Here is a 25,964-nt window from a genome sequence, read left to right as displayed (position 1 = left end):
TATGTCAAACCAGTCAGATATCATACCAGGGCTTATAACTCTAGCTTGGAGATTTGTATAAAGTGCCATTGTACTGTCCCTAAAAAAAACTATTAAGCCAAATTTCTCCAGAACCAATTCAAGGAAGGACCAGCTCACCCTGTCTGATGCTTTTTCCGCGTCTAAAGCTATAAAGACAGAAGAAGCATCATGAACTTGTGAAGTGTTTATCATATTTATAATTAAACGAGTATTATCAACCATATCTCTTACAAGAACAAATCCAGTTTGATCTCTGTGTATAAGATCAGGGATTGCCAATTTCAATCTTTCTGCCAATATTTTAGAAAATATCTTAATATCTAGATTGATTAAACAAATAGGGCGGTAGTTTGACAGGATGTCTGGGTCCTTCCCTGGTTTAGGAACCGGGAGAACATTGGCTTGGAGTAATTCTTGTGGAATAGATTTTTTAAGAGTAAATTCATTTTTAAAAAAAAACAGAACAAAGGATACAGGTTGCGCCAAATAGAACCGATAAATATTTAAAATAGCAATGAAAATATATGAATTTCACAATAAAAAATACAAAGGTACCAAATAGAAGAGATAAAAAGTCCTTTTTGGGTCACAAAGATCTTCAAGTGTTTAATAGACGTCAATGGTATGACTTCAAACATCAGCGGCATATGCAAACGAAAACATAGGAAACCAATAGTGAAATATTGTAAGTCTATGGACTGTAGATAACACTGAGATAAAAATTGCCAACTCACGTCTTATATATAACCAGATCTCAGAAAAACAGCGTTCAGTGGTATTAAAGTCCCCACTTGTAGGATATCCCTCAGATGGTAGTTGCAGTGTAGGTCATATACAATAAAAAAAGAGGAGAAGGCCCATAGTGCTCTCCATATATCTAAAAAAACAACAACAGTGTTACCCCTATGGCACACAACGCCAGTGGTAAATAAAAGGTGGAACACACAGTAAAATGTTAGGTAGTGTGAAGATTCCTCTTGATTTTCAAAAATACATGCCCCTTATTTTTTTACGCTGTTTCTTTAAGACTTGAATAATGGAATTATTATTAACTCTTAGCTTAATCAAATCAAAAGAAGTCCTTTAATTTTGCTTTTATATCGCTTTTTTTTAGTGCTAATTTTCCTTCAAAGTAACAATAGTAAATATCTCTTTAAACGATTATATATACCAGTAGTAGTTGCCTTATATCTAGTTATCCAGAAAAAATAAATAAAGAGAAAATAAAAATTATGGTTTAAGATAAGGAATTGAAACTGATTAGCTGCTTTCTTAGTTTATGCTGCTCCTAAATGGAGCTGCTTGTAGCTATTTTGTAATGAATCTATAGCAGTTACGTAGTTATATCGGTAAGTTTTTCAATCCTTTATACATTAGGTTCTTAGCTTGTGAAGCTCCTAATGGAGCTGCTTATAGCCCTTTAAAAGTAATTTCATGGCTATTAGTTGTACCTGTCTTCCTTAAGCAGTAGTATATATCAGCACCAATTGCCTTTTATAAGAAAGCTGATAACTCTTCCTTTCAGACCTTTTCACCTTGATATTTACATTTTTACATAATTGAATATTTTTTTTAGGCAGTCAGACACTTAAACAAAAAAAATAAAAATAAAATAAAGTAAAACAAATATCAACTAATAAATAGCAGGGGGCGGAGCCTGACCACCAAGCCGTGCAGACACACAAAGCACGAGCTCCTGCCTGGCGGGCCGAAAACGGGGTAAAAGCGACGGCAATTCTGCCAGAAAACCACCGAGGGTACACCACCCACGACGGGGGTGTCCCAAGGACCCGATCGAGACCACCCGGAGCCTGTCGGAGTGCGGGCCTACTGGGATTAGGGCCGAAGAGAGGCGGCCGCTCTCCCCGACACCGGAACCCTTACGAGACCTTGCACCTCCCACCCCCCCCCCCCCAGACCGGTGGGGGACATCCTGGTCCACACTGGACAATCTAACTGGCACAGAGGGCAGCTGAACTGACCACACAGCGGGCGAGGGCATCAAACTGCCAAGACATATCCAAAATGGCCGCCCAGCGTCGGCCTAACGAGCAGAGTACCTGCGTCCAGCCACCCACATACCTCCTGGGGGCTTTGGACCGGATCTGCACAAGCTTTTGGGCCATACTACACAGACGCGGAATGACTCTCCAACGGGCGGTGAAAACTGTGGCATCATGGGTCCGACCCGCAACGAGACGCCGCTGCTACAGATATCTGCCTCAAGCTCCCAGAACAGCCATCCGGCGACGCAGATACTTGCGATCCCCACGGCGGGAAAAGGTATCAAGATGCTCCCACTCCCAAATTCGCATAAGTGGAAAAGCCCACCGAGCAGACCACACAAGCACCCCACCTCACCTGAAGCTATGCATCAAGCGCAGCAAGACCCAGCTCATCCTAACCAGCGCTGCACGCCAAGCAACCAAGCGGCTGCACAGCCCACAGGTCACTACAAGTGCAGACTCCCAACACAGAAACACCAAAGACATGAGGAACTGCCTAACAGAGCACCAGCGTTTCCCGGTCAGGGGTCGGCTGAACTTGAACTGGACTTACCCGTTCATGCCAGAGTCATGCAAATGACTATGTACTTTTACCTATGGTTTACCCTGATCTTTTACACGCTTGGAAGCCCTAGCTAGCAATCTCTATTTTAAATGTTGAAGAGATATATCTTGCCTTGTATGTTATTCTAGAAAATGTTCTAGCCTGCTCATATAACTAGCGAGGTAAACTTGTAATAATTGAGCAATTTCTTGTTCGTAGCTGCAGGTATATTGTTTTACACTGTAGAATGTTCTCTAGACGAATTGTATTAGCCTGAACCACACTGCAGCTAACTCAGTATGTCTCAATAGGTTCAAATCAGCCTGTAGTTAGACCTGTCTGTATGTCCTCTTAAAACTGTGCCTGACTCTAGCGATCCAATATTCAGTTACCCTAATCATTAACACATATACGCTAGTCATGAATATCGTTGTCCAGTTAATACTATTTATGTACACTCTCATGCACAAGTCATGTTCCCAGCATATGTTTCTTCTGTATCTGTTTCTCCATGACATGTGTAATATGTTACCATAGTTAAAATCAAACGTGATCCTGAACTACTGTTTTCAAATAATATAAAAAATGTGCCTGTATATCTAATGCCATAACATGTCATACCAATGTTTACCTACTCTACCGGATGTCGCTGTTGTGGCACACGCCGGCTGTTTGTTCAATCAGTGCACAACCAAAATAAAGAATTACAAAAAACTAATAAATAGCAGTAGGAAAGAAAAAACAAATGAACTACTTTTCTCTATCAAATTTTCCCCCCACATGGAGCTGATGTAGATTAATTTAGAAATAAACAAATATGTTTAAATGTCTATCTGTTCCTGTCCAAATCTGAGATTAATAAATTGCGTATACGCAGAAGTAAATTCAGACTGACACACGGAGTTCAGGTTAAAATAACTTCGAGGAAATTTATTAGCATCTGAAGAAAAAGCGGTCTCGCAGGCCCTTATAAGGGTGAATTTGCATCATCATTGATTATCAAGATATCAGTAAATAAACATCATTAATTGGATTAATTGTTAAGTGGCTATGTCAATGTCCACCCATCAATATGATTAATTGGCTCAAAAACTAAGTGGTTAGCTAGGTGTCCTCCCACCGAGAGGTGGTGTTGTTCTGGACACGGGTGTGGACGGATGGCTCAAGCGCCATCTTTCCCAGCACGAGGCTTACTCGGTGGAAAGGGGGGCTTGGGCGTCATTTTGCGTAGTTAGTGATGTCAGTCTCGTGGTCAGGTGCAAGGTTCTTTTATGAATAGAACATTTCATTAGGCCGGCGTTCTCATGGCCTTCAGATTATACTATGTTGCAAATTACAGGAGATTCAGCAATTCCGGGGTTAGTCATGTCTTTATAGAAAATACAGTCTCTATTCATTACACTAAATGCTGTTAGGAAATTCTGTCATGTAATGTGGACAAAATGGAGGGTCTGTCATGGAGGTGCGGGTTAAAATGGAGTTAGTGCAATATTCAACACAGATTCAATAAAAAATAAAGATTTTCAATAATTCTACATCAGTCCCCCCTATGAAATGTTAGATTCTAAAAGATAAACTTTATTAGTTAGTATCAGAAGACGTGTTAGCCCAAAGGCACAGAAACCCCGTGGCCGCTAGCTAGGTGTTATTGCAAAGTGCAATTCTGTCCCTTCATCTGACCCTAGTAGGCTAACTCATCCGTCTGCAGGGCACTCGAACGCTTCACTACCATGGGTGGCCCACGATGGCTAACCCACCACTTCTCCACACGGTAGTCTTTTCCCATACAGACAGATGCTGTCCCTAAGCTGGTCCCTACCTAGAATTCTCGCACTTTATCAATAAAAGGGATAGTTTGCAGCAGTATACAGTGTGAGTTGAGGTCTTGGAAATCTTGGTCATCAACTGTGAGATGTGCGAAAGTGGGTGCCGCTTGGTCTACAGTCTTCAGGAGGAATTTTCTCAGATAAGGGAGGACACAACAAACGAGAAGAGCAAAGATAAAAAGAAAAAATAGTATTGCTATACCAATATGCATTAAAGCCTTTTGCCATCCTGTCATCCAACCAAACCATCTTTCCCAGGGATCTTTTATCCCAGAATTCCTTTTTAACTCTTCAGAGAGCTCATTCAATTTTTCTATGGCTAAAGTAACTTTACCATTAGGGCCTGTGTTTTCTGGGATGTAAGTACAACATGTCATGGTGTCGGGCAAAATTTTACATACCCCTCCTTTTTCAGCTAGAATCATTCTATTCTGGAAGGACATTTGGGATGTAGCCTGCAGCTGTTTGGCTAAACCCTGGAGGGCATCCCTGGTGTAATTAACAAAGCGTTGTTGGTTGTAATAAATGTAATTTATCCAATTTAAATTCTTGTTTGCAGTAACTATGGTGAAAAGTGATTCAAATCCTGCAGCAACTTCATCTCTTGCTTTAAATTCATTGGGTACCCCCCTAGGCACCCCAATGGCATCAATGTAAATATGAGGGTCAAAACTGCCTTTTACTGGGGCTTCACGCTTTACCTTGGTTGGTGTGTGTTTGGACTCATGGGTGTCGGGGTGTGTGTCAGAGATAATATGTATAGGCATGATGGCTTTAGCCAGAGTACACTCCCCCCACCATTCCTTGTCCATCCTGGATCTTAGCTGTAAATCCCCACACAACCAGTAAATATCCCCCAATGACCTAGTATGGAATTGTAGAAGGTTCATGGAGACAGTTCTGTAGGTGGCACAATACCCTTTAGAGAAGTTACCCAAAAATTTACCAATTCCATCATAATTAGCATAACAGGTGTAATTACCTTTATAGACTGTAACACCATCTGGGGGTTTGACATCCTTGGCTAGAAGAGGATATTCTACTGTCCATACTTTACATATGGGCCTATTGAAATCGTAGTGGTAGGCAAAAAGACTCAAAACACATTCTTCTATATCTACCGGCAAGGTTAAAGGCACGGTGCGCAGGTGAGGCCGGGCACCGCCACACACATAGCAAGCGGTTCTGTTATGCTTGTTGGCATTATATTTCATCCATTCTAACCATAGATTGACATCATTAAAACCTGTTTCAGCGGCCATGGTATCTTCAAAGGTGGGGTTTGCAATGGCCATCATGTCTTTAAAGGACTGGATGTGTGGTTTTAATGGATTTGAGACCATATGGGTGGTCCCTTGCCACTCTGAAGAGTTGCACATATCTTTAAGGTAGAAATGCCCTAGCTTGTTATAGGAACCTTTTTTCCAATACATTCCCATTACATACTGGTCTGCATCTGTTGGACTGGGAAGCTCAATATTTAGGATTAATTTCATTGGTATACCTCCTCCAGGCTTTCTCAGAGTCATTCTTTGGAGAAGGGATCTACCATGATCATCTACTTTAGATAAGGCACTTTTTGGTTTGTAACCCCAGGCAGGCCCGGCATTCCATCCCGCCGCCCCCCAATGGTTACAATTGTGCCCCCATTGTTTGTCAACTACACAAACATAGGGGTCCTTTGAATGAGGGATATCTCTATAGGTATTTTGAATTTGTGATGTAGGGAATGGGCATTCTACGATGTCACAGTAATCAAAAGTATAAGTAGCCACACGGGTACATGATGAATTGTACCAGAAGGTGTACCCACTGGCATCTTTGGTGATGGCTACTTGCTGGGCCTTAATTAAGCTAATTAAGGAGATAATGTACCAGAGGTACATGGTTGTGCGGTATCTGCTTCCTCTGGGGCAGGAGTCTTCTTGCAATGGGAAGCGTGGATCCAGTGTGGCCTGCCGGCCAATTTGACGGAGGTTGCAGTGATCAGGAGACCTTGGAATGGTCCGTCAAATCTTGGTTCCAGGGTATGTTTCCGCACAAATTTCTTGACCAGAACCCAATCTCCGGGAAGCAGGTTGTGGGTACCTGTATCCAAATCGGGATCTGGAATTGAAGAGAAAACTTGGGCATGTATTTTGTTCAAGGCCCTTGCAAGTTCAGTTACATAGTCTACTAAAACATCAGTTTGAAGCTGCAACTGTTGCGGGTAATAACAACCTAGTCTGGGTGCGGTCCCAAATAGAATCTCATATGGGGATAGTGAGTGCTTCCCTCTAGGTGTGTGCCTAACGCTGAATAAAGCTATTGACAGGCTTTCTGGCCAGGGCATCTTTGTTTCTTGTGACATTTTTAGCATTCTGGCTTTTAGAGTGCCGTTCATGCGTTCCACTTTGCCACTACTTTGTGGGTGGTAAGGGGTGTGAAAGGCTAGGGTCACTCCCAGAGCAGTCCAAATTTCTTTAGTCACTGTTGCTGTAAAGGCTGGGCCCTGGTCACTTTCAATGACTTCTGGAAGTCCAAATCTACATACAATATCTGTAAGTAGGCGTCTTGCAGTTGTTTTAGCAGTAATATTAGTTACTGGATAGGCTTCTTGCCAGCCTGAGAACATGTCCACTATTACTAGTGCATATTCATGAGGCCCACTCTTGGGCATTTGTATGTGATCAATTTGAATTCTCTGGAATGGGTACATGGGCTTAGCCAGGTGTTTTGAGGGCACTTTGGTTGGCTTTCCTGGGTTGCATTTTGCGCAAATGACACAGGCCCTACAGAAGTTGTTGATCAATGTTGTGATTCCAGGTGCTTCATAATACTTCTGAATGAGGGCAGCCATTAAGTCTTTTGACAGATGTGCAGGTCCATGTGCCCATTGGACAACTGCTGGATATAAATTTTTAGGAAGGCAGAATCTAAAGTTGTTGTAGTATATTCCGTCCTTTAGGACAGCTCCTTTCTTCTTCCATTTCTGGATTTCTTCGGGGGTAATTGCAGCTTGCTGTTCCCGCAAAATTCTTAGGTCAGTAGGAAGGGTCTGCAAGGTAAAAATAGGAATTTCTTCTTGTCCGGACACTTCTTCATCCACTTCCTGCAAATTTCTTGCTGCTTGCTTTGCAGCCTGATCAGCCAAATGGTTGCCCTTTGCTTCATCTGTATCCAACTTCCCATGTGTCTTAACTTTCAAGACGGCCACTTCTTCAGGGAGTAGGAGGGCATCCATTAGTTCCTTGATTGCAGAGCTGTGTTTGACTGGTGTACCGGCAGTGGTAAGAAATCCTCTTGTCTTCCAAATGAGGCCGAAGTCATGTGCCACACCCAGAGCATATCTTGAATCTGTATAGATGTTGGCACGTTTTCCTTCGGAGATTTTGCATGCTGAAGTCAGGGCTTGTAATTCAGCTTCTTGTGCAGACATTGCTGGTGGTAGAGATGATGATTTGATGACTTCATCTGTTGTGGTCACGGCATATCCTGTGTGGTATTTTCCTTCTTCATCAGCATACCTTGAGCCGTCCACAAACAGAGTGAGATCAGGATCTGTTAATGGATTCTCATGTACAGTTGGTAAGTGTATTGTTTCCATTTTCATCTGTTCAAAGCAGTCATGAGGTGTTTCTGGGTCATATTCATTCACTATGACCAGATCTTGAAATTCATTTTCCAGGAAATGGCGTGGCCATGCTTTAAGAAGGTCAGTTGTTGGGTACTTGGCAATGCCATTTTCCTGAAGCTGTGATTCATCCATGGTGGCCCACAATTTTGCCATGGCCCCAAGATCATTCCATGATTTTGTTTTCAACTTGGTAACAGGGACATGTGGAATAGCAGTATCCCAATGATGATACAAGTAATTGAGTTCTGGAGGTAGTTGGATCAGGACCATGCTATTGCCGTCAGAGTCACAGTAGAAGTCCTGAGCAGTGAGTTTCACCTCCACCCAATGATAGAGCTCATCTTCATAGCAAGGTTCAGGAGTGATGTTTGGCTTGTACCACATGGTACAGAAGGCATAATCTGGACCCTCACAGAGAGGTGTTTGTTCTTTATAAAAGGTTAAATCAGGATGCATTCTCTTGATGGTACCAGCGAGAAGGTAGATGTAGGTTTCATCCATGATAAACCCATAGTAGATACCCCCCTCAGGGAGTGGAAGAAGAGTGGATGGATTAAGAACTTGACATCTTTGAATGGTAATGTTGTCAGGTAGCAGGAGATGACACTGTAGACGTAGGTGTCTGGCAGGAGACACATGCTTGAGCTGAACTTGGTTGATGATGGCAGAGATGTCATGAGGGGCCAATACAACCAGAGGGTGGCCAAGGACCAGGTCTGCAGTTCTTTCAATAAGTTCTCTTGCAGCAAAAACAGCCCTAAGGCAGGAAGGGGTCCCTCTGGCCACGATATCCAGCTGGCAGGAGAAAAATCCAATAGGCCTCTGGCGGCCTCTTAAGTCATTTGTTTGGGTAAGGACTCCTGTAGCATGGCCTTGTCTTTCAGAGACAAATAATTTGAAGGGTTTGGTATAGTCTGGCAGGCCCAGAGCAGGAGCAGATGCAATGGCACGTTTTAGAGTATGGAAATTGTCCAGTGCTTCATTGGTCAGGCAGAATGGGTCTGACTTGAGTGCATCATAGAGTGGTTGCATAAGCAGAGAGGCTTCTGGGATCCATGCTCTGCAGTAGGAAATGAGGCCTAAGAAGGCATGTAGAGATTTTGAAGTCCTTGGAGGTGGAATATCCAGTACTGCTCTGACTCGGTCCCGAGTGAGATGTCTGGTACCTTGAGATAGGCAATGACCAAGGAAGATTACTGTAGGTTGACAGAATTGCAGCTTGAGAAGTGAAGCTTTGCATCCTTGTTCTGCTAGATAGCAAAGGAGACTAATTGAACATTCTTCAGTTGTGGGTATGTCATCTCCACAGAGTAGTAAATCATCCACATACTGGAGTAGTACAACTTCTGGATGGTCTGCTTGCCATGGGTCAAGGATGGAGCACATGGCTTTTGCAAATTGACTTGGAGAGTTTTGTTTTTTTTTTGTTTTTTTTTAATTCTTTATTTTTGTTGTGCTGAAATATTACACATGCATGTAAGAGGTGCCCCAAAAGCAGTCCTCCTACTATTCCCACGCGCAACATGCGGGGCACAGAGAAAACAGGCACATTTTTAATATATAATAATATTCTCTAGATTAATCCGTTAGCAGTAGGTGCTTGGCGTAGCAGGGCATCACAATTTTTATATTTTTAAATAGTTTGAACAAAGATATCTCAAAGCTTGTTTAGTAACGATAAGTTAGAGCACATATAACCAAGTTACAGAAGGTCAAGGACTGCTAATGATCTGCTTAGTACTACAGTGTGTAGACAATTTAAGTCATATTGTGTGCTGCATTATTAAGACATGTTAAGTTTAGCATCTAGTATGATAACATTTTAGTGCTCTTAAAACATGCTGAACAAGAATAAGTAGCTATGTGAGCCCCGTGGCCCATGCATGATGGGTTATGGAGACAGACATTATACATGTGGTTAGCAAATACAGTGCTTAAAGTTACCACCCCATGTTAACCCTGAGTCGGCCAGAGTCTTTGTTGGCGTTTGTGGTGAACCTTCGGCTTGCAGCATAGGTCCCTGTGGTGAAGCCGAATGCTTAACGGCTGCCGCCATGTTTATAGTCCCAGATGGTGGTGGTGTAAGGGGGGTCTGGATTCCCCTCTTGGGTTCCTTTCACTTCAGCTGGGTGCTTGTCTTAGGCTTGGAGAGGGCTCCTGCATATCGGCTGTGAGTGGGCAGACCTCCTGATTCAGGCCCTCTGTGGGAGGTTGGGCAATGTGGCAGGTTAGTCCTGTGCGTTATATCGCTTCCCCTCTTCAGGGTCTGTACCTGCCGTTGTGTCGGGCTCCATGGCCGCTCCTCCTGGGTTCGGCTCGTACTTGCCGGTTCCCTCTCAGATGTGTTCTGCGATCCTTCCGTGTGGGAGCAGGAGAGGGGGGTGTATCCGACGGCTCTCTCGTTGGAGATGACATGCGGTCTCCGCCATCTTGGGCTCGGACCCTCATTGGTGTTATGGCACTTCATTGGGTCACAGGGTGGGGACCGGGATCACACCCACCGGCCCAGAGGGGGGGGGAAACAGGGCCGGACCCGCCTAGCCGCTCGGTTCTGCAGTACCGCTGCTGGGCAGGATAGCTGGGCAGCGGCCGTCCACCCCGCTCACCGCCCGAGCGATCTCCATCTTGCGTGGCTGAAATCGCTCCACCGAGGGACTAAAACCTCGTGGCAAGCCTCACCTCGGGACCAGGGTTGCTTCTTGCACCGGGGCACAGCTGCGGGCTGTCTTGTACAATTTTTGCCGGGTTTTAGGGGCTCAAGTTAAGTAGTTTAGCCGGAGCTGCTCCTCCGTGCGTCCGCTCAGCATGGCGGTCCGGCCCCGCCCCCGACTTGGAGAGTTTTGTGCCCCTTGGGGCATGACAGTCCATGTATACTGTTGCATTTCATGGGTGAAGGCAAACAGGTATTGGCAAATTGGATCCAGTGGAACACTGAAGAAGGCATTAGCCAGATCAATGACTGTGAAGTATTTTGCAGATGGTGGGACTCCAGAGAGCAGAGTGTGAGGGTTTGGCACAATAGGGGTGTCCAGGACAGTTGCTTTATTGACAGCACGGAGATCCTGAACCATTCTGTACTTCTCTGGTTCACCTTTTGGAGTTTTCTTCTTCACAGGAAATAATGGAGTGTTACACTTTGATTTACATTTCACGAGAGCACCCTTCTCCAAGAGTGCTTTGATTTGAATTGAAATGGCTGCAGCTCGTGCTGGCTTTAAAGGATATTGTGGTTTTCTTGGTAACTTTGCTCCTGGAATGAGCTTTACCACCACAGGTGGAACTTTTAGGTGGCCTATGTCTTCTGGGCCTGAGGACCATAGTTTTGCAGGTACCCTTGTCTTTAGTGAATCCGGGAAATTGGACCTCAGTTCCTTTGCCTTCCCATGGGGTTCTTCTAGATGGAGCATCAGAGGCAGGGAGCACAAGGCTGAGGTGTCTGATACAGATAGAGGGGTAGACAGTTCTACTTGTCCATCTGGAGTGAATGTAATAGAGGCCTGCAGGCGGGAGAGGACATCAGCGCCTAACAGGTTAATTGGGCATGTGGAGGATACCACAAAACGAGCAAGCAAGCTGGGGTAGTTGCCAACTCGTAATGGAGTTGTTAAGGGATTGTGTCTTGGTTGGCCATCCACTCCAACACAAGAGACATCAATATTTGACAGAAATGATGCATCTGGCAGGTCTTGTTCTCTTAGAACACTTCGGGCCGCACCTGTGTCAACCAAAAAGGTAGTAGGTTGTCCTTCAATGGGTAGAGTCACAGTGGCAAGTGGCCCCCCCTTATCCCCTGAGGACACTGCCATGACAGGGGTTAATGACACAGGCTTGCCAATTTCCTAATCATCTGGTTCCTCAACAATTGGAACCGTTTTTGTGGCCTTGGGGGCAGGGGCAGGCTTGGACATCCTCTTGGGTTCTTTCTTGGGTTCTGGGCAATCACTTCTGAAATGTCCCTTAGCCCCACAATTAAAGCAATGTCCATCCTCAGGTTTGGTGCCTTTTGGAACAGGGGCGGAGCGGGACACCATGAGAGGAGCTCAAGTGGGCCTTCTGGGAGTCTGGGCAGATTCCAGACCTCTAGCAACTAAGAGTAAGGTATCCAGAGGGACTACCTTATATTCAGGGCGTGCAGCAATGATTCCCTTGCGTATGGAGTCTTTAACACCTTGGACAAATGCACCAGACAGCATTTGTGAATGAATCTTGTCAGTAAGATCAAAACCCAAATCTGTAAACATTTGAAACAGTCTTGCATGAAACCTTTCCACTGATTCTCCTTTGTCTTGTATAATATCAGTAAGGCCAGCAGCCTGATCTGCAAGTTTGTCCTTAGCCCACTCTTTTAGTTGGTTGCAAAAAGTTACTCCGGAGGGGTAATCAATGTCACTTATAAGCAGATCTGTACTGGGGTGGCGGGCCATGCTGGGCCAATATGCATCCCCGGCTTTAATAGCACAAATGCTCAGTAAATCACGCCATGCTGCGGAATAAGTCTTTTGAATCTGAACTATCCCTCGGTAAAAAGGCATAGGTTGCTTTTCTGGGTCAGGGAGTGATTTCATTAGGGCACTAGCTTGAGTAGGATTAAAAGCAAGATATTTAGGAGGGGCCCGATCCCCCCGGCCTGTATGTCCAAAAGGATCATCGAGGGAACGGCGGGGCGGGGGCCCCGCGACCTCCAGAGAGTCCTGGGATCCCTCTTCATCCTCATCCTCATCTGTGGTCTGGGCCCTTCTGCGTAATGGGACCACCTGAGGTGTCAGAACCGGGGGAAATGAGGGATTCCCAGATGCTGGAGTGGCTAGTGGGTTATGAGCTTGGGGTGAATAGTCACCGGGAAGTACCGGCATCAGGGGTGCTGGATGACTGGGGGCCGCCATATTGGAGGCGTGAAAGGAAGCTGCGTTAGGGTTAAGGGAGGAAGTGGCGGCCATGTTGGATGTGGGCACATCCGGGGCAGACTGTGCCGGACTGGGCATGACCGGGGTCTGGGGAGTGGCTTGGGGAAGGGGGTAGGGATAATTTGGATAGGGCAGGGACATGGGGTATGGGAAGGGGTATGGCCAGGCCATCTGGGTGGGGGCTAGGGCGGAACCTGGGGAGGGCGGGATAGCTGGGTAAGGATTAGGGAAGGAGGTGGGAACCTGGGCTGTGGGTGGAGTGGGTAAGGGAGAGGACGGAGAGGGATTAGTAGAGGTGGGTGTAGAAGGAGGAGCCGGAGCGGGTGCAGTAGGATTGGCAGTAGCAAGGGAGGAGGGGTTAGTGAACTGGGTGGATGCAGATGGGAGGGTAGGATTATCAACGGAGAGAGAGCGTAGGGAAGGAATGGTAGATGAAATGTTTGGATTAGACACAGAAGGTAGTGCAGGGATGGATGAGGATGATGGGAATGTTAGGGATGGTGAAGGGGAAAATAAAGATCCATCAGAATTCAGGACCGGGCAAACAGGGGAAGTGACGGGATGATGATCAATTATTATGATATACATACAGTTTTACACCTTTATGATTTATCTCTTCCTCAACCCAACCTTCCTGCTGAATAGCCTTCGCTACTCTGTACCATGCTTCAGCAGTACGCAATAAATCATTATCTGTAAGCTTGCCTTTCTTCTCTGTCAGTAATCTACGCCAGCTTTCTGGCTGCAATCTACCACATGAATGCACAGCAATTTTACACACTTTAGCAATCTTTTCAACACCTTTAACCATCTCCTCACCCTCTCTGTCTTCAACTAAATCACACGCGAGCCAGCCCCTACCGGGCTTACTCAAGTCCTGTCCCATATCCCCCTATACAAGGCGTCCCAGATATAGGTAAAGGAAAATGAAACAGAACGTCTACAATGCTCGACTGCCACTAGGAAGGGTGGGTCCCCCCTAAGTGCGTCTTCCCAAAACGTAGACCAGTCACTGAATCCGTGTACCCGAGGTGGTAGCCACGGATTGGAGCGGGGTGAGAAGTGTGTGACCAATCACTTCTCTCACAAGAGAAATAGGAGTGGATAGTGTAAATAATACAGGAAGTAGAGTAAGAGTCTAAGTGAAGTGAGAGTAGAGACAGACACGGGAGTTTGAATGACTCCCAATTAAACAAAAAACACAACAATTCAATTGAAATACAGTGCATGCATCACAGTTCAAATAAAATCAACAGTAATCCCTTTCCTTTACTCGTGTGACCAAAGTCACCTCCCTCAACCTCGTAGTGTCCCCGCTCGGAGAATGACTTCCTCAAGTCTCACTACCAGCGGCCACAGGAAACAGCAATCCTCTCCGACCCGAATCCTGTATAGCCTCCCTCGTTACAGCAGTCCACTAAGTGTGGCCACCTCTATCCTCACTCCCGTAGCGCCCCTACGGACCCACCCGTAAGTCTCACTACTATGTGGTGCTGGAGACAAGCAATACCTGCTTGAATCCGCCCGCCACAAATAGAATTGGAATTCCACCAGCCTCAGCGCTCGAAGCTGGAGGGTACCACCTCTCTGCAAGCAGAGCTATGTGCACAATGAGGCTAGCTAGGCTATCAAAGTGACACCAGAAGGACCCCCAGGAAACTATGAGTCTACACAATCTCCACAGATCCAACACCCTCTTTTTCCTTACAGCCACAGCCACGAGGCTCCTAAAAGAGGTAAACAGGCAAAGAAGACCCCCAGGAAAACTTCCACAGGTCCACCCCCCTTTTTCCTTACAACCACAGCCACGTGGTTCCTAAAAGGAGTAAACAGGCAAACAGAGGACCCCAGGCAAACACCCCCAGGTCCACCCCCCTTTATCCCAAAAGGGGTAAACAGACAAACAGAGGACCCCCAGGCAAACTACCACAGGTCCACCCCCCCCTTTATCCCAAAAGGGGTACACAGATAAACACTCTACCCGGGCACATAAGCTAAAACAGGCCAATACAAACACACCCAGGCAACAGATAGACTAAATGCAGGTAAACAAGTGAGTAACAAGACACCGGGCAAGATATTACCTGTCTTTGATGTCCTCCCAGGAAGCAGTCACAGACACGTGGACGGGTCAATCAAAGGGGCTGGAACATACCCTTTTTAAGATAGATAAGGGACTATTCTTTCCTCCTTGAGAGATAATTTCCATTGTTAGATAGAGCTGTCCCATGGGATTAGGAGACAGTTCGCCTTGTGGCGTATTTAAACACCTGCACTGCCAACTTTCAAGGACCTCCAGATTGTGAAATTAATGGTTGAATGAAAGAAGGGATCCGACAGAGCCTCAGCCTCGAAGGGGACAGATGGGAGAGATTATACCCGGGATTTAGCCGGGGGCTTTAAATATGTGATGCATGCAGCTTGGAAGACTCCCACATCAGCGTCAGTGTGCACATCTCACGTCATCCCGCTGATTTGGGCAACCTTCTTCTTTCATTGCTCCGTGCGCCAGTTCTGATGCTTATGTCCCCATTAAAGGAGCTTTCAGAAGTAGACGAGGGTCATCATGGGCACTCTGACCAGTCATCTGCTACGCAGCCCCATACACTGCAAACTGTGATATGCTGTGTGTTCTATTACCTTTATATCATAGCCAACATTACATTTTTCTGAAATTTGAGCTACAGTTACTCTTCTGTGTAATCAGACCAGACAGGCTAGTGTTCGCTTCCCACATGCCTCAATGAGCCTTGGATGCCCATGACCCTGATGCCGGTTCATCAGTTGTCCTTGCTTGCACCACTTTTTGTAGGTACTAACCACTGTATACTGGGAGCATCCCACAAGACTTGCCGTCTTGGAGATGATCTGACCAAGTCGTCTATCCATTACTATATGGCCCTTGTCAGAGTCACTCAGATCTTTTTGCATGCCCATTTTTCCTGCTTCCAACACATGAAATTCAAGAAATTGCTGTTTAATATATCCCAGCCCTTGACAGGTGCCATTGTAATGATATAATTAATGTTATTCACATCACTTCAGTGGATAAAGCAGGATATTATAAGGGATACATTTGATTAGACCTTGAGCATCAAAAACCAAATGTTCACGGGTTATATCATTAAAAGTATCAAATTAAAAAAAAGACAGGCTGCCAAAAATTATAGAAAGTAGAAAAACACACTTAACCATAAATCAGGTAAACAACACACAAATATTTACTATATATTTTTAGCTTGCAATGCTTATATAATGTCCTTATTTGTGGTCAGCATGTGTTTCAAATTGTCAGTATTAGCAGAATAGGCTCAGATACCTCCCCCATGAATGGGTGCACTTTGAGCTCTCCTACTGCAATGTTAATCATTCAAAGGAACAAAGTAAAGGCAATACTGTAGGGTGACAGATAATCAATGAGTCACAGCCTGTGATCAATTAAATGCACTTTACTGTGGGCATCTGACTATACTGCCAAAAGGGCTCGGGAAGCTGACTATTTATGTCAACATAATTTAACTGTATTCATTTACATCAGTACTGATCCTACTCCGTTTGTCAACCTACAGAACAGCTAAAGGAAAATCAGTATATTGTGAATAATATATATGTGATGCCTTTAATTATTGAAAGCAGAACAGGACTAACCATAAGAAGACTGCCTAGGGCCCAGGTTTTAGACAGGGTCCCTGGAACTATGAATATACTCAGGCCCATTAACCGTCCCGGTGTGATGAATGAAGAGGAGTCAAAATAGTGATCTGTTTAGGGATCTTAATCCTTCTCTGGTTGAAAGCATGGTAAGTTTAAGACAAAGGGTAAGCATGCCTAAAGGAGTCCTTGTATTCTGGCATCACTCAATGTTGGTTTAATGACATCGGCAATGGTATTGTGACAGCAACATGCACTAAAATAGCATCAGCCTGATTGATGTTTGGATTCAGATATGTCTCCAGTTGACATATTACAAGTATTTGCCTTTAACAGAAATATTAGTAGGCATGCATGGCTACAAAAATGTTGAGATGCGACACAACAAATTGCAAAGATCCACTGAGTTCAGAGTGCTCCTTCTTTAAATTCTGTCATTTTTTGGGGCTGTTCACACCCACAACCATCAACACTATAAGGAATGTACTCTGCCACTGTGGGTCCCCAAGCACTGCCTGGGATATGGGATACTGTAGTTTTTATAAGTAAGGAAAAGCACTGAAACCTTTAACTGTGTTTTAAAATGCCCAACCAAGCGTTTTAATATTATATTACCAACATTTCAATTAAGTTAATTGTTGAATATAAAAAGGGTATAAATCTGATCATATAATAAGATGAATAGCCAAAGGAGAGCTGATAGCCCTGTGAAAAATATATAGTGGCCAAACCTGTTGGCTTTCATTAGCTACGTCAAGCAAATTAAATATTTATTGAAGCATCATCATCGTCCTCCTTCAATACATGGAGACCCGGGGAACCCCACCCAAACTATTCCTGGTCTGACATGGTTTAAAATCCCAAAAAGAATTTAAGGGGTGCCATTTCACTTTATATGACCCAAAATAATCTTTTAGCAACTGTTGGTATACATTACAGTTGTGCCAGCGTTTGGTATATTTAGCATTACAAACAACATTTGTGCATTTACAGAGCACATTATAATGCATCACGCAGCTGAGAGTGCAAGATGTAACTATTTATGACCTGTCAGTTGCACTGCTGTGAATGTCCCCAAGTATCATGACTTGGCCTGGTTTCAGCTGTCTCTACTCTTGTCCAATGTATTTGTAACTTTGAATTCCTAGTCAATAAAATGACCATTACAGACCTGAGGCAGGAATGTTCAGTTGTTTTTAAGGCGTATTGTTTTTCCCTGAGGCCTATGCAGATGTTTTGATTATTTAAAGGACCACTCTAGTGCCAGGAAAGCATACTCGTTTTCCTGGCACTAGAGTGCCCTGAGGGTGCCCCCACCCTCAGGGACCCCCTCCCGCCCGGCTCTGGAAAGGGGAAAAGGGGTAAAACTTACCTTTTTCCAGCGCTGGGCGGGGAGCTCTCCTCCTCCTCTCCGCCTCTGTTCCTCCCCGTCGGCTGAATGCGCACGCGCGGCAAGAGCTGCGCGCGCATTCAGCCGGTCACATAGGAAAGCATTCATAATGCTTTCCTATGGACGCTTGCGTGCTCTCACTGTGATTTTCACAGTGAGAATCACGCAAGCGCCTCTAGCGGCTGTCAGTGAGACAGCCACTAGAGGAAATAGGGGAAGGCTTAACTAATTGATAAACATAGCAGTTTCTCTGAAACTGCTATGTTTATAAAACAATTAGTTAACCCTAGCTGGACCTGGCACCCAGACCACTTCATTAAGCTGAAGTGGTCTGGGTGCCTAGAGTGGTCCTTTAAGCAATGAAAAATTATAGCTATTGTTAATTTCCCAGAGTTTATGGAAGGAGCAGATTTTTTTTAACGGAAAGAGATACAAGGTCACATTTATCAACAGCCATGAAAGGTCAAGATTTGGCAGAGAACTGATGCCTACTGAGAGCCACAACACCAATTAAGCAGAGTAGGCACCTGACCACTAGGGGGCACCTGTTTTCAGCACTTAAAATGTGCCTTTTTGAGTGTAAAGGGACACTGTTGGGATAAATATAACTTTCATTTATATTATAGATTTTGGCCTCATTGATATGCTGTATTTTTTGCATGTTTCAATATTTACAGATTTACAGATTGGCTCACCATAAACCTGCCTCTGCATGCCAGACAGATTTCCTTATCAAAGTGCACACAGTCTTAGACCCACAACAGGTCTGAGTGAGCTGTTTTTAATTCACATCCTAGCTGCAGTCAGTCAAAGAAATTACAAACAGGTGATACCGGAGAAACTGACGGAAGCCAAGCACAGAGAGATGGACACAGGTTTCTTCAGGAAGGAAGAGATTCTTTATTGGATCACCGATCGGGACTCAGAGGGACTAGCGTCACCAAAATACAGCAAATTCTGAGCCCCGGACAATAGTGCAGGCTCCTTATATAGGCATGTAACTCCTCCCATATTAAGCTCCACCCGCACATTCTCTTGACCAATCAATACAAATAAGAATTAACTTCCTGTTTGACCGCATGGCTTGTCCAGCACAATGGAGGAGGGGGAATACTATATCCTGTATTCTTGCACATGCTCCGTACACTACTGATCATATCTTGCCACGTGCAACCAACTGATCGATACGTCAGCATATGCACGTACACATGCCACGTGGTAATCTCGGCCTACTAAATTTATTTTTACCGAGATTCCACCACATTCCCCCCTTTGATGCCTCTTGATATTTTACAATTACTTGAGGCATCACATAACCTTAGTTTGCTTACACCGCAAGTTACCTTGAACCAGACCAGACTTATCTTATGATGTGAATCTTTTAACACTCATCTTCCTGCATTGGTTCTCCTTGATCTAGAGCCTTATACTTATATATCGCCATTATCTGTGCAGCAGCCTTCCTCTCTGCTATACTTCCTATCAGGCTTTGCACAGACCTAACTACTAAGGGTATAAGACACGGTAGGAGTAGACACAACAGTAAAATCAGTAGGACTCCACCTACCACTGCCTTAAGCCCTCCAAACCACTCATACCAGCTACCAAACCAACTACTTGGATTGTACCCTTTCCATACCTGAGTAGGCACATGCGCTAGTTTAACCATATGGCTAGTAAGCTCAGCTATTGCTTGCCCTTCGTCGTCTATTTGAAGACAGCAATTGCTTAGGTTAAACTTCCCACATACACCTCCCTCTACTGCCAAAAGGTAATCCAAAGCTAATCTATTTTGGTAGACTGCTGTCCTCATCCTGGTGTTATGCTTCGCTAGAAGATTGAGCGCTTGTGATGTCTCATTTGTGATAATCTCAACCACCGCCTGTAATCTTATAATACGGTTGAGCATATAAATAGGGGTTCTATAACCAAAGGTACCATCCTCAGCCCACGTGGCTGGCCCATAATAGTCTATGATACGCTGGGGAGGCCATTCATTATCTTCCCAGGTGCCTATCTCTATGGGTCCCCTTTTCTTCCTATGATTCACATCATACACTTTAACACCTAAAGTCTCACCTGTTTCAATCGGTAACAAGAAGAAGGATGGTTTGAGCATACCCAACACACATGCCCCTTCCCAGTCCTGTGGCAGCTCCGAATAGGCTTTCTTACCACAGATCCAGTACAAATTTGCTGGGGCTCTCCAGGTAGATGTGGTGGATAGATCAAACCACACATCCTTTAAATTGGCATATCTAGCAAACGGGTTAGATGGTTCTGAGACATTTGAAGCCGACCACCAAGTTGTATTCTTTGTATCATCATCATAAGCTTTTTGCCCTAGACAAGTTAATTCTCCTACAGAAGTATTATACATTATTCCTTTCCTTGCTATGCAAACATAACCTATGATGGAGGTCTTTAATCTCCACTCAGATTTACCTCTAACACTCATATGATAATCGGCTTGTGTAGATATTAGTTGGTCAACTGCCTCAGAACCGGACATTACCTCCTTTGCTTCCCAAGGCCATTGGTCTCCCATGTTAGTACCTCCACACACATAGCAGTTGGTAACATTAAGACTACCGGCAATACTTTCAGCTAAATCGATGAACAGGTTCTTAGCGCTATGGGGGATCTTATTATCTATACTCATCTCTTCATAAAAGGAATGGTATACTTGATGAGTCTGGGAGGATACCGTATCAGTCTCTATTCCTATAAACAATAATGTCCCAGGATCTAAACCCGTCCCGTATATCTGAAACCCAAATAAATTGCCATACTTATCTAAGAACTTGTCGGGGTTATTAATAAGTATATGGACTGGGTTACATTCCATAGACTTACAATATGGGCTAGTCGGCAACTTAGTCACTATCATGTCTTTATCTACTGTCTGTCCCCAAGTCGCCCACCCCACACAAGACCAATATGGGCAAAAGTTATAGTCTTTATTTGGGCATCTAGGACTTACATACTTATTTTTACTACTGGGACAAATATATTTATCATTAGATCCATACGTCCTCTCCCATCTAAGATCCCCACATACATTCCACGGCTTTCTACCACTCGATATCGCTTTACACGCATCAAATAGCAGAACACCCGAAGAATGTACGGATTCTAACACCGTCTTATTAATTAGGGTCCCCTGAGGATCTCCATTCCTGAGAGTCAACCAAATTGTACGAGGCTGATACTCCGGACTGAAGCACTTAGGTTCTCCTACTCCTAAATGGCACACACTATAATCTATATTTAAGTATCTACATCTTGATACATCTCCTTTACATTCGTATTGTGAATGCCAAATTAGGGTTTGGGAAATATGGTTACCTGTTCTCGTAGTCTTAATGCATACCTCACAGCTAGGAGTGTCGGTACCTCTACCTTCCTGAATATAAAAACACATGTAAATAAACACAATCAAAAGCACATCTTTCGCCGTCATCCTCAGTCTTCGTCCGTGCGATGGAACCTCAGCTTCCAGGATGTGAGGGCTGCAGGGAATGGAGTTCTGCTCGTCTTCACAGGTGTCCCTTCGGGACTTTCCTGGCTTATACACTATGTGATGGTAAGAGGACAGGCTTTATTATGGCCTTCTCACTTACACCTGTAACAATAAAATTTGTAATCCACAATAATTCCTCGTTACTCCGACTGAGTAGTGCGTTTCAACCGGATCTTGCAGGGATTCTCTGGATCTGCTGTAACTTGCCAAGAATCGACTGCTGCTGGTTTAACCCTGGAGTGATGTATCCACGGAGTCACTTCTGCTACTTTTATCGCTGTAGGGGTAGACAAAAGAACAACATAAGGACCTCTCCACTTGGGCCCTAACGGTACATTATTCCACTCTTTAATCCACACTTGGTCTCCTGGATGATAATTATGAACAGGGGGATAAATATTCACAGGTAATCTATCTTGTACCCATTTCTGTACCTCCTCCATAGTCTTACCCAACTCTACAACCTGCTGCCGGGTAATTCCTTCTCCCAACTGACTCAAATCCCCCCTTAAGTTACCAAGTACGGGAGGTGGTCGTCCATACATAATTTCAAAAGGAGAGAGGCCCATCCTTCTGGTAGGGGTACTGCGGATTCGCAATAGAGCTATAGGTAAGAGAACGTTCCACTTAAGTTGGGTTTCCTGACACATTTTAGCCAACTGGTTCTTAATAGTTCTATTCATTCTCTCTACCTTACCAGAACTCTGGGGTCTATATGCAGTATGAAGCCTCCACTTTATACCAAGCATATGAGTCAGTTGTTGTAGGCACTGGTGAACAAAAGCTGGACCATTGTCCGATCCTATAGAACAGGGTAGTCCATATCGAGGTATTATTTCTCGTAGCAGGAATCTTACAACTTCTCCTGCTTTCTCTGTACGAGTAGGACATGCTTCTACCCAGCCTGAATAGGTGCACACAATTACCAGCAGGTAACGATGTCCACCCGATTTAGGCATCACTGTAAAGTCTATTTGTAGATCGGACATGGGGAGTCCCCCCATAAACTGGACTCCTGGTGGCTTTACTGGTCCTTGTCTTGCATTATTCTTAGCACACGTTACACATCTGCGTACAATGGCCTGAGTCAAGTTGGACAATCTTGGTATGTAGAAATGTTTTCTAAGAGATTCTTCAGTACTGTCTCTCCCAGAATGTGTCCCGTTGTGATAATTTTGGACAATTTCTACCGCTAGTGATGCTGGTATGACTATTCTTCCATCTTCTAGCTGATACCACTTGTTCTCCAAATACTTTCCCGGTTCAGTCTTTAACCACTCCTCTTCTTGAGCTGTATAAACTGGAGTCCATTGGGACAGTGGAGTTGGTATTAGAGCAGCTATATGCCCCACATACTCCTGTCTTCCTGATTCAGCAGCACGCTTAGCTGCACTATCTGCCATCCGATTTCCTTTGGTTACATCACCATCTCCTCTCAGATGCGCTCGACAATGTATGATACCGACTTCTTTCGGCTCCCACACTGCTTCCAATAGTTGTAGGATTTCAGCTGCGTACTTGATTTCTTTGCCTTCTGAATTCAGTAGTCCTCTTTCTTTATACAAAGCTCCGTGGGCATGAGTGGTTAAAAACGCATACTTAGAGTCCGTATAGATATTTACTCTTAAACCTTCAGCCAATTGTAACGCTCGTGTTAGTGCTATCAATTCTGCCTTTTGTGCTGATGTTCCTTTCGCCAGTGGCCGAGCTTCTATCACCTTGTCTATTGTTGTTACTGCATATCCTGCATAGCGGATCCCTTCTTTCACATAACTACTGCCGTCGGTGTAATATTGAACATCGGGGTTCTGGATGGGAAAATCACGAAGATCTGGTCTACTTGAAAATACTTCATCCATTACTTCCAAACAATCATGTTGACTTTCAGTAGGTTGTGGCAAAAGGGTAGCTGGATTTAAGGTGTTTACAGTCTCTAAATGCACTCTTGGGTTTTCACACAACATTGCTTGATACTTGGTCATACGGCTGTTACTAAACCAATGATTTCCTTTGTAATCCAACAACGTCTGTACTGCATGTGGAACTCGTACATAAAGTTCTTGACCCAGAGTGAGTTTATCGGCTTCAGCTACTAGCAGGGCGCTGCAGCTACGGCTCTTAGACAAGGTGGAAGTCCGCTGGCCACTGCATCCAGTTGCTTAGACATGTAGGCAACAGGTCTTTGCCATGATCCCAAGTACTGTGTCAATACTCCCACAGCCATTCTTCTTTGCTCGTGTACATATAAGTAGAATGGTCGTGTGTGATCAGGTAGACCTAATGCTGGGGCACTCATCAAAGCCTTCTTTACATCTTCAAATGCCGTTTGCTGTTCTTGGGTCCATAAGAAGGGGTCGTGCTCTGTACCTTTGATGGCTGCGTACAGAGGTTTTGCTAGTATCGCATAGCTGGGAATCCATATCCTACAGAAGCCTGCTGCCCCCAAGAATTCCCGCACTTGTCTTCTATTCTTGGGTATTGGTATTTGGCAGACAGCTTCTTTTCTCTCTGGCCCCATAATTCTTTGACCTTCAGAGATATGGAATCCCAGATACTTGACAGTTGGCAAACACAACTGAGCCTTCTCTCTGGACACCTTGTATCCTGCCTTCCAGAGAATGTGTAGTAGATCGTGCGTTGCTTGCTGACATTTTTCTTTTGTAACTGCTGCTATCAACAAGTCATCTACATATTGTAACAAGACACACTCTCCTGGGATGGACTCGAAATCCAATAGATCTTGACTTAGGGCTGAACCAAATAGGGTAGGTGAATTTTTAAACCCTTGGGGCAGTCTTGTCCAAGTCATTTGGCGTTTTGAGCCCGTTACAGCGTTCTCCCATTGGAAAGCGAAAATACATTGACTTTCTGCGGCAATTCGGAGGCAAAAGAAGGCATCTTTGAGATCTAAGACTGTGAAGTAAGTAGCCCCGCCCGGAATTAAAGCAAGCAGGTTATATGGATTGGGTACAACTGGATGTATACTAACAACCGCATCATTGACTGCTCTTAAGTCCTGCACAGGTCGATACTCATCTGTACCGGGCTTTTGAACAGGCAGCAATGGGGTGTTCCAGGGGGAAGTACAGAATTTTAGGATACCATACCGTATGAACTTATCCAGATAGGATTGGATGTTCTTCTTAGCCTTCTGCGGGATGTGGTATTGTCTTAGGCTTACTGGATAAACCCCAAGTTTTAGTTCAATTTTTATAGGTGGAATATTGCGGGCCAGTCCTGGTGGGTTGTTCTCTGCCCAAACTCCTGGTATGTTAAACAATGTCTCATCACTCCTAGGGTTTTGGCTAGTCAACACTGTATAAAGTCGCCACTCTTCTTCCTTTGGTACGGATAAAGTCATAATACCTGAAGGTCCATTAAACTTTAAAGATGTTGTTCCATTTGGTAGGAACGTAATCTGCGCTTGTAATTTTGATAGCATATCACGTCCCAGCAATTGGACTGGACATTCAGGCATATAAAGGAATTGGTGTTTTACTACGTGGCCTCCCAATGTACAGAGTCGACTTTTAAGAACCGGTTTTTCAGCACTTCTTCCAGTTGCTCCTATCACAGTAATAGTCCTTCCAGATGGAGGAGCAACTAGATTAGTCACCACTGAATGTTCGGCACCAGTGTCGATCATGAACGCACTCCTTTTCCCCCCTATTGATACATCGACCATAGGCTCCGCTCGACCAAGGGGGATGGAGCCCGGTCGGTATCAATAGTCCTCCATGACCGTGTCAGCCAATCCTACGAAGTCCCTACCTTCTCTATCGCGGGACCTTTGCGCTGCTGGAATATATCTATCTTCCCTAACACTTCCTCTGTTCCCATTACTCCCTCTATAACCATTACTCCCTCCGGGGCCTCCTCTACCTCTCGCTCTGCCTCTAAAGTTTCCGTAGCCTGCCCTGGGTTGGTCTCTCTCGTACTGCTCTCTTTGCGGACATTCGTTCCTCCAATGCCCTTCTTCCTTGCAATACGCGCACTGATCCCTACTCAAAGGCTCCCTACTCCATCTATTATTGCCTCTATCTGGGCCCCGTTTATCTACGCCTGCGATTGCTACCGCTAGCATATCAGCCTTTTTACGCATCTTGCGCTCTTCCTCTTTCTTATTTTCTGTATCCCTGTTCATATAGACCTTATTTGCTACCTCCATTAGTTGGGTGATGGACATACCTGCAAACCCTTCTAACTTTTGTAGCTTGCGCTTAATATCTCCGTAAGCTTGGCTGACAAAGGCGGAGTTAACCATTCGGGAATTATCTGCGTCTTCCGGATTAAAGGGGGTATACAAGCGGTATGCCTCCAATAATCGGTCATAAAAGACACTGGGTGCTTCATCGCTTTTCTGAATCACCTCAACTGTCTTCGACATGTTAATGGCTTTCTTTCCTCCTGCTTTCATGCCAGCAATTATAGCGTCTCTATAGGCTCTGAGTTGAACCATATCAGCACCATTTACATTCCAATC

The sequence above is a fragment of the Pelobates fuscus genome, chromosome 3, assembly GCF_036172605.1.
Source record: "Pelobates fuscus isolate aPelFus1 chromosome 3, aPelFus1.pri, whole genome shotgun sequence".
NCBI classification, from domain to species: Eukaryota; Metazoa; Chordata; class Amphibia; order Anura; family Pelobatidae; genus Pelobates; species Pelobates fuscus.
This window is presented reverse-complemented; position numbering follows the sequence as displayed.